At 38.5% G+C, this 11926-nt stretch overlaps 2 pseudogenes; both read left to right on the forward strand.

Moving 5' to 3' along the window:
• The first annotated feature begins 258 nt into the window (after nucleotides 1-258).
• Nucleotides 259-7045, forward strand: LOC129356832 (nuclear factor 7, brain-like; annotated as a pseudogene).
• A 1433-nt stretch (nucleotides 7046-8478) lies between these two features.
• LOC129356827 (nuclear factor 7, brain-like) lies at nucleotides 8479-10425 on the forward strand (annotated as a pseudogene).
• The last annotated feature ends 1501 nt before the right edge of the window (nucleotides 10426-11926 follow it).

An 11926-nucleotide genomic window follows, 5' to 3' on the forward strand; every position in this document is an offset into this window, starting at 1 on the left:
TCTGTATGAATATTAAATTACATATATAGGAAATATTTATATATGTAGAAACACATAGTATGAAGTAGACCGGCAGGAACCGCACTCCACACCAGGGGGCGCTAATGCTGCTGAACGCTGGTTACCAACCGCCAATAAAACCAAGAAGAAGAAACGGAAACAGTAGAAGAAGAAAAGTGAATCCGGGAAGAACAGGAAACGGTTGGGAGAGAGAAACCTCGTGGGAAGATTTTCATCTGGGACTGAAATCAAACTAAACGGAGAACAGAGAGAACTGGACACTGGAACACAGACTGCTGCAGGAGGAGCAACACGCAGAGCAAAGTAAGTTCAGAAAGTTTCTGCAGGACAGAAAGTGACTTCTGGTTTCACCTTCAGTGAACAAAGAACAGCAGGTAGAAACTAAAGACAAACAGAAACAATGGTTTCTGCTTCTGCTCACAGATTCAGGCGTTTCAGATCTAATGAACTTTAACTGAGTTCAAACAATCAACCTCTGCATTTACAGCAGCATTTAATATTTAACTAGCAAGAAAACAATATTTACCATGTCAGATATTTGACTATCAACGTATATAATGTGTGTGATGTTCATCTCTGGGATGATTCAAGTTTAAAGTGAGATGATTAATCTGTAATCTCCACATTCACAAAAGGCTCAACATGTTGAATCAAATTTAAATCTTTTGTGCATAAAATTCATCCCTGGTTTGACTTTCTGTCTGCTGTGGTTTCAGGTTCACTGAGACAAAATGGCTTCCAGATCAGAAGATCATCTCTGCTGTCCGATCTGTCTGGAGATATTTAAGGATCCGGTTCTTCTGTCATGCAGCCACAGCTTCTGTAAGGAGTGTCTGCAGAAACACTGGAGAAGAGGAACTGGTCGCTCATGTCCAGTTTGTCGGAAAAGATCAGCATCAGATGCTCCACCCTGTAATCTGGCTCTGAAGAATCTGTGTGAGAGTTTCTTACAGCAGAGAGAGCAGAGAGCTTCAGAGGATCTCTGCAGTCTGCACTCTGAGAAACTCAAACTCTTCTGTCTGGACCATCAGCAGCCAGTGTGTCTCGTCTGCAGAGATTCAGAAAAACACACCAATCACAGATTCAGACCCATTGATGAAGCTGCTCAGCAACACAAGAAGAAGCTTCAGGAAACTCTGAAACCTTTAAAGAAGAAGCTGAAGCTCAGGAAGAAAGTTCAGGAGGAGTTTGATCAGACAGCAGAACACATGAAGGTCCAGGCCCGACACACAGAGAGGCAGATTAGGGAGCAGTTTAAGCAGCTTCATCAGTTTCTAGCAGAGGAAGAGGAGGCCAGGCTGGCTGCACTGAGGGAGGAAGAGGAGCAGAAGAGAGGGATGATGGAGGAGAAGATGGAGGCTCTGAGCAGAGAGATAGCAGCTCTTTCAGACACAGTCAGAGCCACAGAGGAGGAGCTGAGAGCTGAAGACGTCTCATTCCTGCACAACTACAAGGCTGCAGTGGAAAGAGTCCAGCGCTGCCCCCTGCTGGAGGATCCACAGCTGCCCTCAGGAGCTCTGATAGACCAGGCCAAACATCTGGGCAACCTGGCCTTCAACATCTGGAGCAACATGCAGACCATGGTGACCTACACTCCTCTGGTTCTGGACCCAAACACGGCTGGGTCATTCCTCCATCTGTCTGAAGATCTGACCAGTTTGACTAGAGGAGAGAAACAGCAGCTTCCTGATAATCCAGAGAGATTTGATAAATATTACTGTTCTGTTCTGAGTTCTGATGGTTTTAACTCAGGGAACCACAGCTGGGATGTTGATGTTGGACACAGTGATGCCTGGAGACTCGGTGTGATAGAAGAATCTGTTGAGAGGAAAGAAGGCATAATGTCTGGATTGTTGGTTATATGGTTCTATCAAGATGAATATTATGCACGTTCTCCACCAGCTCCTGCCACTTTTCTCTCAGTCCAGAAGAATCTCCAGAGGATCAGAGTGAATCTGGACTGGGACAGAGGAAAGCTGTCCTTCTCTGATCTGGATACTAACACACACATACACACCTTCACACACACCTTCACTCACAAGATGTTTCCATACTTCGACAGTATTGAAAAAACCTTGAAGATCGAACCGATGAAGATCTCAGTGATCAAGCAGCTGCATTAACCTTCATGTCTGACTCTTTAGTCTGAGTTCAGCTCTGATTCTAAAATGACTCAGAGTGAGAGGTCTCGTTTTTTTGCCCGTCTCTGGGTGATTATTTCTGTTTTTCAGGAAGTGATGTATTAAAAGAAATGTGAATTTTTTGCAATATGTGAGCAATTCTGATCTCATCAATGTGTTTAGTTTGCAAACTAAATAGTTAATTTTAGAAGTAAATATTTCTTGTCAAAGATAAATATTTACCCTTGAATTAAATATTTAGTTAGTAACTGATATTTATAAATGCATGAATAACATGGTGAAAATATGACTTGGAAATATGACTACAGCCGGTAGTTTAAAAACCACTGAGCTGCTTGAAGATCTGCTGCTGTTGCATCAACCTGCTGCCTTCAGGTCTCCTGGTTCAGGTTCTGCATTCAGAACCAGAAATAAACTCTAAAACTGTTTTAAACCAATTTCAGTCAAAACCGAAGTAAAAATTTTACAAAACACAGTTTTAATAAAACCCTTTTAAAAAACCTTCAGTTTTATTAAAACTGAAAACAAACAGGAAGAAACTGAAGTTCAGATGGAAGATTTAAACACTGCAGTACTTTCTGTCACCGCTTGGTGTCACTGGATCACCATGTTTGTTTTTTCCTGCTTCTTCATTTAATGAAGCAGATTAAGATTAAGATTGGCCTGATTATCTACACAGAGACAGTCAAACTGTGGTTTATTATTTTAATATTCTCAAAATATTTGTATTGTTTGGTTTTTATTAAACACAAAACTGAAGAACAGATCGATTTGTTTCAGCCTCATCTATTTCTGATCAGGTTTTATTTTCCTGGTTCCGGTTCTTAAATATGTATCTAATAATTAAATACTGTTCATAATGACAGAATTAAAAATACAAATGTAAACAGAGTAAAAATTAAAAGTGGAAAGAGGCATTTAATATTAGAATGGTTGTATTGGTGTCTGAATCACAAACACTCAAATACATCAATAATGTTAATGCTACTAACTGTTACAATGATTTTTAACAAGATTTGCTTTAAATAATCCACAATTTCACAGACAAAACTTCCAGTTTTTAAATTCTTTATCATCCATGTCAGAAAGTTAAACTCCAAAATGTTATATTTGAAAGGAATTAACTAAAAGAATAAAGAAATAGAACAATAAGTGAAGCTTTTGAATGTTTTTATGGGTAAATTTAACATTAAAACTTTGTAGTGTATAAAACATTCATTCTGGACATTTTGGGACAACTGCAAACATTTTTCATCTAAATATTTATTAATTAGAAGAGAAACTTGGGTTGTTATTTTGGGAATGTTCTGTTAAAGTAAGAACTTTAACAGAAACACATTAATTCAGTTGAAATCCAGGAATGGCCACCAGGGGGCAGAGCAGTTCACCAAGCTTCTTCGATTCCAACAGGGTTGTTCAAAGTGGGGGTGATGTATTTGTGTTGCAGAACATATTGCAGGAAATGAGAGGCAGAAAAAACACAAGGAGGAAAATTCAGAATCAGTTTTACAGTTAAAACAGAAAATCTGAGGAAAATGAAAGAAAAACAGATGAAAGGAAGAACAAGAAGACGGTTTAATGAAAGTCAAACGATGAAGGAGAAAAAAGAAAAGAGGAAAGAGAGAAAACAAGGCTGAGATTCAGACAAACAGGATTTAACTAGACACTTTAAAATTCAAAAGTATGAAAGTTCAAAATATGAAACGACAGCATGTTCAATTAAAATGTCATAAATATAAAAACCAGGGAAGATACATGAAGAGAGTCTGAAAGAACTGAGAAAAATATTAATTTATTAAATATTTTGAGGAGGAATTTGTGTATTAAACATTTACAAACATTTATTAGATTTAAAAGAAAATTGTTTCATAGAATTTGATTGGATGTGAAGCGAGTTTGTTAATGTGTTTCTGATAAATAGATGATCGTGTAAAAATGTTTATACTAGTATATTTATCTGTATGAATATTAAATTACATATATAGGAAATATTTATATATGTAGAAACACATAGTATGAAGTAGACCGGCAGGAACCGCACTCCACACCAGCAGGGGGCGCTAATGCTGCTGAACGCTGGTTACCAACCGCCAATAAAACCAAGAAGAAGAAACGGAAACAGTAGAAGAAGAAAAGTGAATCCGGGAAGAACAGGAAACGGTTGGGAGAGAGAAACCTCGTGGGAAGATTTTCATCTGGGACTGAAATCAAACTAAACGGAGAACAGAGAGAACTGGGCACTGGAACACAGACTGCTGCAGGAGGAGCAACACGCAGAGCAAAGTAAGTTCAGAAAGTTTCTGCAGGACAGAAAGTGACTTCTGGTTTCACCTTCAGTGAACAAAGAACAGCAGGTAGAAACTAAAGACAAACAGAAACAATGGTTTCTGCTTCTGCTCACAGATTCAGGCGTTTCAGATCTAATGAACTTTAACTGAGTTCAAACAATCAACCTCTGCATTTACAGCAGCATTTAATATTTAACTAGCAAGAAAACAATATTTACCATGTCAGATATTTGACTATCAACGTATATAATGTGTGTGATGTTCATCTCTGGGATGATTCAAGTTTAAAGTGAGATGATTAATCTGTAATCTCCACATTCACAAAAGGCTCAACATGTTGAATCAAATTTAAATCTTTTGTGCATAAAATTCATCCCTGGTTTGACTTTCTGTCTGCTGTGGTTTCAGGTTCACTGAGACAAAATGGCTTCCAGATCAGAAGATCATCTCTGCTGTCCGATCTGTCTGGAGATATTTAAGGATCCGGTTCTTCTGTCATGCAGCCACAGCTTCTGTAAGGAGTGTCTGCAGAAACACTGGAGAAGAGGAACTGGTCGCTCATGTCCAGTTTGTCGGAAAAGATCAGCATCAGATGCTCCACCCTGTAATCTGGCTCTGAAGAATCTGTGTGAGAGTTTCTTACAGCAGAGAGAGCAGAGAGCTTCAGAGGATCTCTGCAGTCTGCACTCTGAGAAACTCAAACTCTTCTGTCTGGACCATCAGCAGCCAGTGTGTCTCGTCTGCAGAGATTCAGAAAAACACACCAATCACAGATTCAGACCCATTGATGAAGCTGCTCAGCAACACAAGAAGAAGCTTCAGGAAACTCTGAAACCTTTAAAGAAGAAGCTGAAGCTCAGGAAGAAAGTTCAGGAGGAGTTTGATCAGACAGCAGAACACATGAAGGTCCAGGCCCGACACACAGAGAGGCAGATTAGGGAGCAGTTTAAGCAGCTTCATCAGTTTCTAGCAGAGGAAGAGGAGGCCAGGCTGGCTGCACTGAGGGAGGAAGAGGAGCAGAAGAGGGGATGATGGAGGAGAAGATGGAGGCTCTGAGCAGAGAGATAGCAGCTCTTTCAGACACAGTCAGAGCCACAGAGGAGGAGCTGAGAGCTGAAGACGTCTCATTCCTGCACAACTACAAGGCTGCAGTGGAAAGAGTCCAGCGCTGCCCCCTGCTGGAGGATCCACAGCTGCCCTCAGGAGCTCTGATAGACCAGGCCAAACATCTGGGCAACCTGGCCTTCAACATCTGGAGCAACATGCAGACCATGGTGACCTACACTCCTCTGGTTCTGGACCCAAACACGGCTGGGTCATTCCTCCATCTGTCTGAAGATCTGACCAGTTTGACTAGAGGAGAGAAACAGCAGCTTCCTGATAATCCAGAGAGATTTGATAAATATTACTGTTCTGTTCTGAGTTCTGATGGTTTTAACTCAGGGAACCACAGCTGGGATGTTGATGTTGGACACAGTGATGCCTGGAGACTCGGTGTGATAGAAGAATCTGTTGAGAGGAAAGAAGGCATAATGTCTGGATTGTTGGTTATATGGTTCTATCAAGATGAATATTATGCACGTTCTCCACCAGCTCCTGCCACTTTTCTCTCAGTCCAGAAGAATCTCCAGAGGATCAGAGTGAATCTGGACTGGGACAGAGGAAAGCTGTCCTTCTCTGATCTGGATACTAACACACACATACACACCTTCACACACACCTTCACTCACAAGATGTTTCCATACTTCGACAGTATTGAAAAACCTTGAAGATCGAACCGATGAAGATCTCAGTGATCAAGCAGCTGCATTAACCTTCATGTCTGACTCTTTAGTCTGAGTTCAGCTCTGATTCTAAAATGACTCAGAGTGAGAGGTCTCGTTTTTTTGCCCGTCTCTGGGTGATTATTTCTGTTTTTCAGGAAGTGATGTATTAAAAGAAATGTGAATTTTTTGCAATATGTGAGCAATTCTGATCTCATCAATGTGTTTAGTTTGCAAACTAAATAGTTAATTTTAGAAGTAAATATTTCTTGTCAAAGATAAATATTTACCCTTGAATTAAATATTTAGTTAGTAACTGATATTTATAAATGCATGAATAACATGGTGAAAATATGACTTGGAAATATGACTACAGCCGGTAGTTTAAAAACCACTGAGCTGCTTGAAGATCTGCTGCTGTTGCATCAACCTGCTGCCTTCAGGTCTCCTGGTTCAGGTTCTGCATTCAGAACCAGAAATAAACTCTAAAACTGTTTTAAACCAATTTCAGTCAAAACCGAAGTAAAAATTTTACAAAACACAGTTTTAATAAAACCCTTTTAAAAAACCTTCAGTTTTATTAAAACTGAAAACAAACAGGAAGAAACTGAAGTTCAGATGGAAGATTTAAACACTGCAGTACTTTCTGTCACCGCTTGGTGTCACTGGATCACCATGTTTGTTTTTTCCTGCTTCTTCATTTAATGAAGCAGATTAAGATTAAGATTGGCCTGATTATCTACACAGAGACAGTCAAACTGTGGTTTATTATTTTAATATTCTCAAAATATTTGTATTGTTTGGTTTTTATTAAACACAAAACTGAAGAACAGATCGATTTGTTTCAGCCTCATCTATTTCTGATCAGGTTTTATTTTCCTGGTTCCGGTTCTTAAATATGTATCTAATAATTAAATACTGTTCATAATGACAGAATTAAAAATACAAATGTAAACAGAGTAAAAATTAAAAGTGGAAAGAGGCATTTAATAGAAATGGTTGTATTGGTGTCTGAATCACAAACACTCAAATACATCAATAATGTTAATGCTACTAACTGTTACAATGATTTTTAACAAGATTTGCTTTAAATAATCCACAATTTCACAGACAAAACTTCCAGTTTTTAAATTCTTTATCATCCATGTCAGAAAGTTAAACTCCAAAATGTTATATTTCAAAGGAATTAACTAAAAGAATAAAGAAAGAACAATAAGTGAAGCTTTTGAATGTTTTTATGGGTAAATTTAACATTAAAACTTTGTAGTGTATAAAACATTCATTCTGGACATTTTGGGACAACTGCAAACATTTTTCATCTAAATATTTATTAATTAGAAGAGAAACTTGGGTTGTTATTTTGGGAATGTTCTGTTAAAGTAAGAACTTTAACAGAAACACATTAATTCAGTTGAAATCCAGGAATGGCCACCAGGGGCAGAGCAGTTCACCAAGCTTCTTCGATTCCAACAGGGTTGTTCAAAGTGGGGGTGATGTATTTGTGTTGCAGAACATATTGCAGGAAATGAGAGGCAGAAAAAACACAAGGAGGAAAATTCAGAATCAGTTTTACAGTTAAAACAGAAAATCTGAGGAAAATGAAAGAAAAACAGATGAAAGGAAGAACAAGAAGACGGTTTAATGAAAGTCAAACGATTGAAGGAGAAAAGAGGAAAGAGAGAAAACAAGGCTGAGATTCAGACAAACAGGATTTAACTAGACACTTTAAAATTCAAAAGTATGAAAGTTCAAAATATGAAACGACAGCATGTTAAATTAAAATGTCATAAATATAAAAACCAGGGAAGATACATGAAGAGAGTCTGAAAGAACTGAGAAAAATATTAATTTATTAAATATTTTGAGGAGGAATTTGTGTATTAAACATTTACAAACATTTATTAGATTTAAAAGAAAATTGTTTCATAGAATTTGATTGGATGTGAAGCGAGTTTGTTAATGTGTTTCTGATAAATAGATGATCGTGTAAAAATGTTTATACTAGTATATTTATCTGTATGAATATTAAATTACATATATAGGAAATATTTATATATGTAGAAACACATAGTATGAAGTAGACCGGCAGGAACCGCACTCCACACCAGCAGGGGGCGCTAATGCTGCTGAACGCTGGTTACCAACAATAAAACCAAGAAGAAACGGAAACAGTAGAAGAAGAAAAGTGAATCCGGGAAGAACAGGAAACGGTTGGGAGAGAAACCTCGTGGGAAGATTTTCATCTGGGACTGAAATCAAACTAAACGGAGAACAGAGAGAACTGGACACTGGAACACAGACTGCTGCAGGAGGAGCAACACGCAGAGCAAAGTAAGTTCAGAAAGTTTCTGCAGGACAGAAAGTGACTTCTGGTTTCACCTTCAGTGAACAAAGAACAGCAGGTAGAAACTAAAGACAAACAGAAACAATGGTTTCTGCTTCTGCTCACAGATTCAGGCGTTTCAGATCTAATGAACTTTAACTGAGTTCAAACAATCAACCTCTGCATTTACAGCAGCATTTAATATTTAACTAGCAAGAAAACAATATTTACCATGTCAGATATTTGACTATCAACGTATATAATGTGTGTGATGTTCATCTCTGGGATGATTCAAGTTTAAAGTGAGATGATTAATCTGTAATCTCCACATTCACAAAAGGCTCAACATGTTGAATCAAATTTAAATCTTTTGTGCATAAAATTCATCCCTGGTTTGACTTTCTGTCTGCTGTGGTTTCAGGTTCACTGAGACAAAATGGCTTCCAGATCAGAAGATCATCTCTGCTGTCCGATCTGTCTGGAGATATTTAAGGATCCGGTTCTTCTGTCATGCAGCCACAGCTTCTGTAAGGAGTGTCTGCAGAAACACTGGAGAAGAGGAACTGGTCGCTCATGTCCAGTTTGTCGGAAAAGATCAGCATCAGATGCTCCACCCTGTAATCTGGCTCTGAAGAATCTGTGTGAGAGTTTCTTACAGCAGAGAGAGCAGAGAGCTTCAGAGGATCTCTGCAGTCTGCACTCTGAGAAACTCAAACTCTTCTGTCTGGACCATCAGCAGCCAGTGTGTCTCGTCTGCAGAGATTCAGAAAAACACACCAACACAGATTCAGACCCATTGATGAAGCTGCTCAGCAACACAAGAAGAAGCTTCAGGAAACTCTGAAACCTTTAAAGAAGAAGCTGAAGCTCAGGAAGAAAGTTCAGGAGGAGTTTGATCAGACAGCAGAACACATGAAGGTCCAGGCCCGACACACAGAGAGGCAGATTAGGGAGCAGTTTAAGCAGCTTCATCAGTTTCTAGCAGAGGAAGAGGAGGCCAGGCTGGCTGCACTGAGGGAGGAAGAGGAGCAGAAGAGAGGGATGATGGAGGAGAAGATGGAGGCTCTGAGCAGAGAGATAGCAGCTCTTTCAGACACAGTCAGAGCCACAGAGGAGGAGCTGAGAGCTGAAGACGTCTCATTCCTGCACAACTACAAGGCTGCAGTGGAAAGAGTCCAGCGCTGCCCCCTGCTGGAGGATCCACAGCTGCCCTCAGGAGCTCTGATAGACCAGGCCAAACATCTGGGCAACCTGGCCTTCAACATCTGGAGCAACATGCAGACCATGGTGACCTACACTCCTCTGGTTCTGGACCCAAACACGGCTGGGTCATTCCTCCATCTGTCTGAAGATCTGACCAGTTTGACTAGAGGAGAGAAACAGCAGCTTCCTGATAATCCAGAGAGATTTGATAAATATTACTGTTCTGTTCTGAGTTCTGATGGTTTTAACTCAGGGAACCACAGCTGGGATGTTGATGTTGGACACAGTGATGCCTGGAGACTCGGTGTGATAGAAGAATCTGTTGAGAGGAAAGAAGGCATAATGTCTGGATTGTTGGTTATATGGTTCTATCAAGATGAATATTATGCACGTTCTCCACCAGCTCCTGCCACTTTTCTCTCAGTCCAGAAGAATCTCCAGAGGATCAGAGTGAATCTGGACTGGGACAGAGGAAAGCTGTCCTTCTCTGATCTGGATACTAACACACACATACACACCTTCACACACACCTTCACTCACAAGATGTTTCCATACTTCGACAGTATTGAAAAAACCTTGAAGATCGAACCGATGAAGATCTCAGTGATCAAGCAGCTGCATTAACCTTCATGTCTGACTCTTTAGTCTGAGTTCAGCTCTGATTCTAAAATGACTCAGAGTGAGAGGTCTCGTTTTTTTGCCCGTCTCTGGGTGATTATTTTGTTTTTCAGGAAGTGATGTATTAAAAGAAATGTGAATTTTTTGCAATATGTGAGCAATTCTGATCTCATCAATGTGTTTAGTTTGCAAACTAAATAGTTAATTTTAGAAGTAAATATTTCTTGTCAAAGATAAATATTTACCCTTGAATTAAATATTTAGTTAGTAACTGATATTTATAAATGCATGAATAACATGGTGAAAATATGACTTGGAAATATGACTACAGCCGGTAGTTTAAAAACCACTGAGCTGCTTGAAGATCTGCTGCTGTTGCATCAACCTGCTGCCTTCAGGTCTCCTGGTTCAGGTTCTGCATTCAGAACCAGAAATAAACTCTAAAACTGTTTTAAACCAATTTCAGTCAAAACCGAAGTAAAAATTTTACAAAACACAGTTTTAATAAAACCCTTTTAAAAAACCTTCAGTTTTATTAAAACTGAAAACAAACAGGAAGAAACTGAAGTTCAGATGGAAGATTTAAACACTGCAGTACTTTCTGTCACCGCTTGGTGTCACTGGATCACCATGTTTGTTTTTTCCTGCTTCTTCATTTAATGAAGCAGATTAAGATTAAGATTGGCCTGATTATCTACACAGAGACAGTCAAACTGTGGTTTATTATTTTAATATTCTCAAAATATTTGTATTGTTTGGTTTTTATTAAACACAAAACTGAAGAACAGATCGATTTGTTTCAGCCTCATCTATTTCTGATCAGGTTTTATTTTCCTGGTTCCGGTTCTTAAATATGTATCTAATAATTAAATACTGTTCATAATGACAGAATTAAAAATACAAATGTAAACAGAGTAAAAATTAAAAGTGGAAAGAGGCATTTAATATTAGAATGGTTGTATTGGTGTCTGAATCACAAACACTCAAATACATCAATAATGTTAATGCTACTAACTGTTACAATGATTTTTAACAAGATTTGCTTTAAATAATCCACAATTTCACAGACAAAACTTCAGTTTTTAAATTCTTTATCATCCATGTCAGAAAGTTAAACTCCAAAATGTTATATTGAAAGGAATTAACTAAAAGAATAAAGAAATAGAACAATAAGTGAAGCTTTGAATGTTTTTATGGGTAAATTTAACATTAAAACTTTGTAGTGTATAAAACATTCATTCTGGACATTTTGGGACAACTGCAAACATTTTTCATCTAAATATTTATTAATTAGAAGAGAAACTTGGGTTGTTATTTTGGGAATGTTCTGTTAAAGTAAGAACTTTAACAGAAACACATTAAATTCAGTTGAAATCCAGGAATGGCCACCAGGGGGCAGAGCAGTTCACCAAGCTTCTTCGATTCCAACAGGGTTGTTCAAAGTGGGGGTGATGTATTTGTGTTGCAGAACATATTGCAGGAAATGAGAGGCAGAAAAAACACAAGGAGGAAAATTCAGAATCAGTTTTACAGTTAAAACAGAAAATCTGAGGAAAATGAAAGAAAAAC

This window comes from Poeciliopsis prolifica, unplaced genomic scaffold, assembly GCF_027474105.1.
Source record: "Poeciliopsis prolifica strain line A6 unplaced genomic scaffold, Auburn_PproV2 SCAFFOLD198, whole genome shotgun sequence".
NCBI lineage: Eukaryota > Metazoa > Chordata > Actinopteri > Cyprinodontiformes > Poeciliidae > Poeciliopsis > Poeciliopsis prolifica.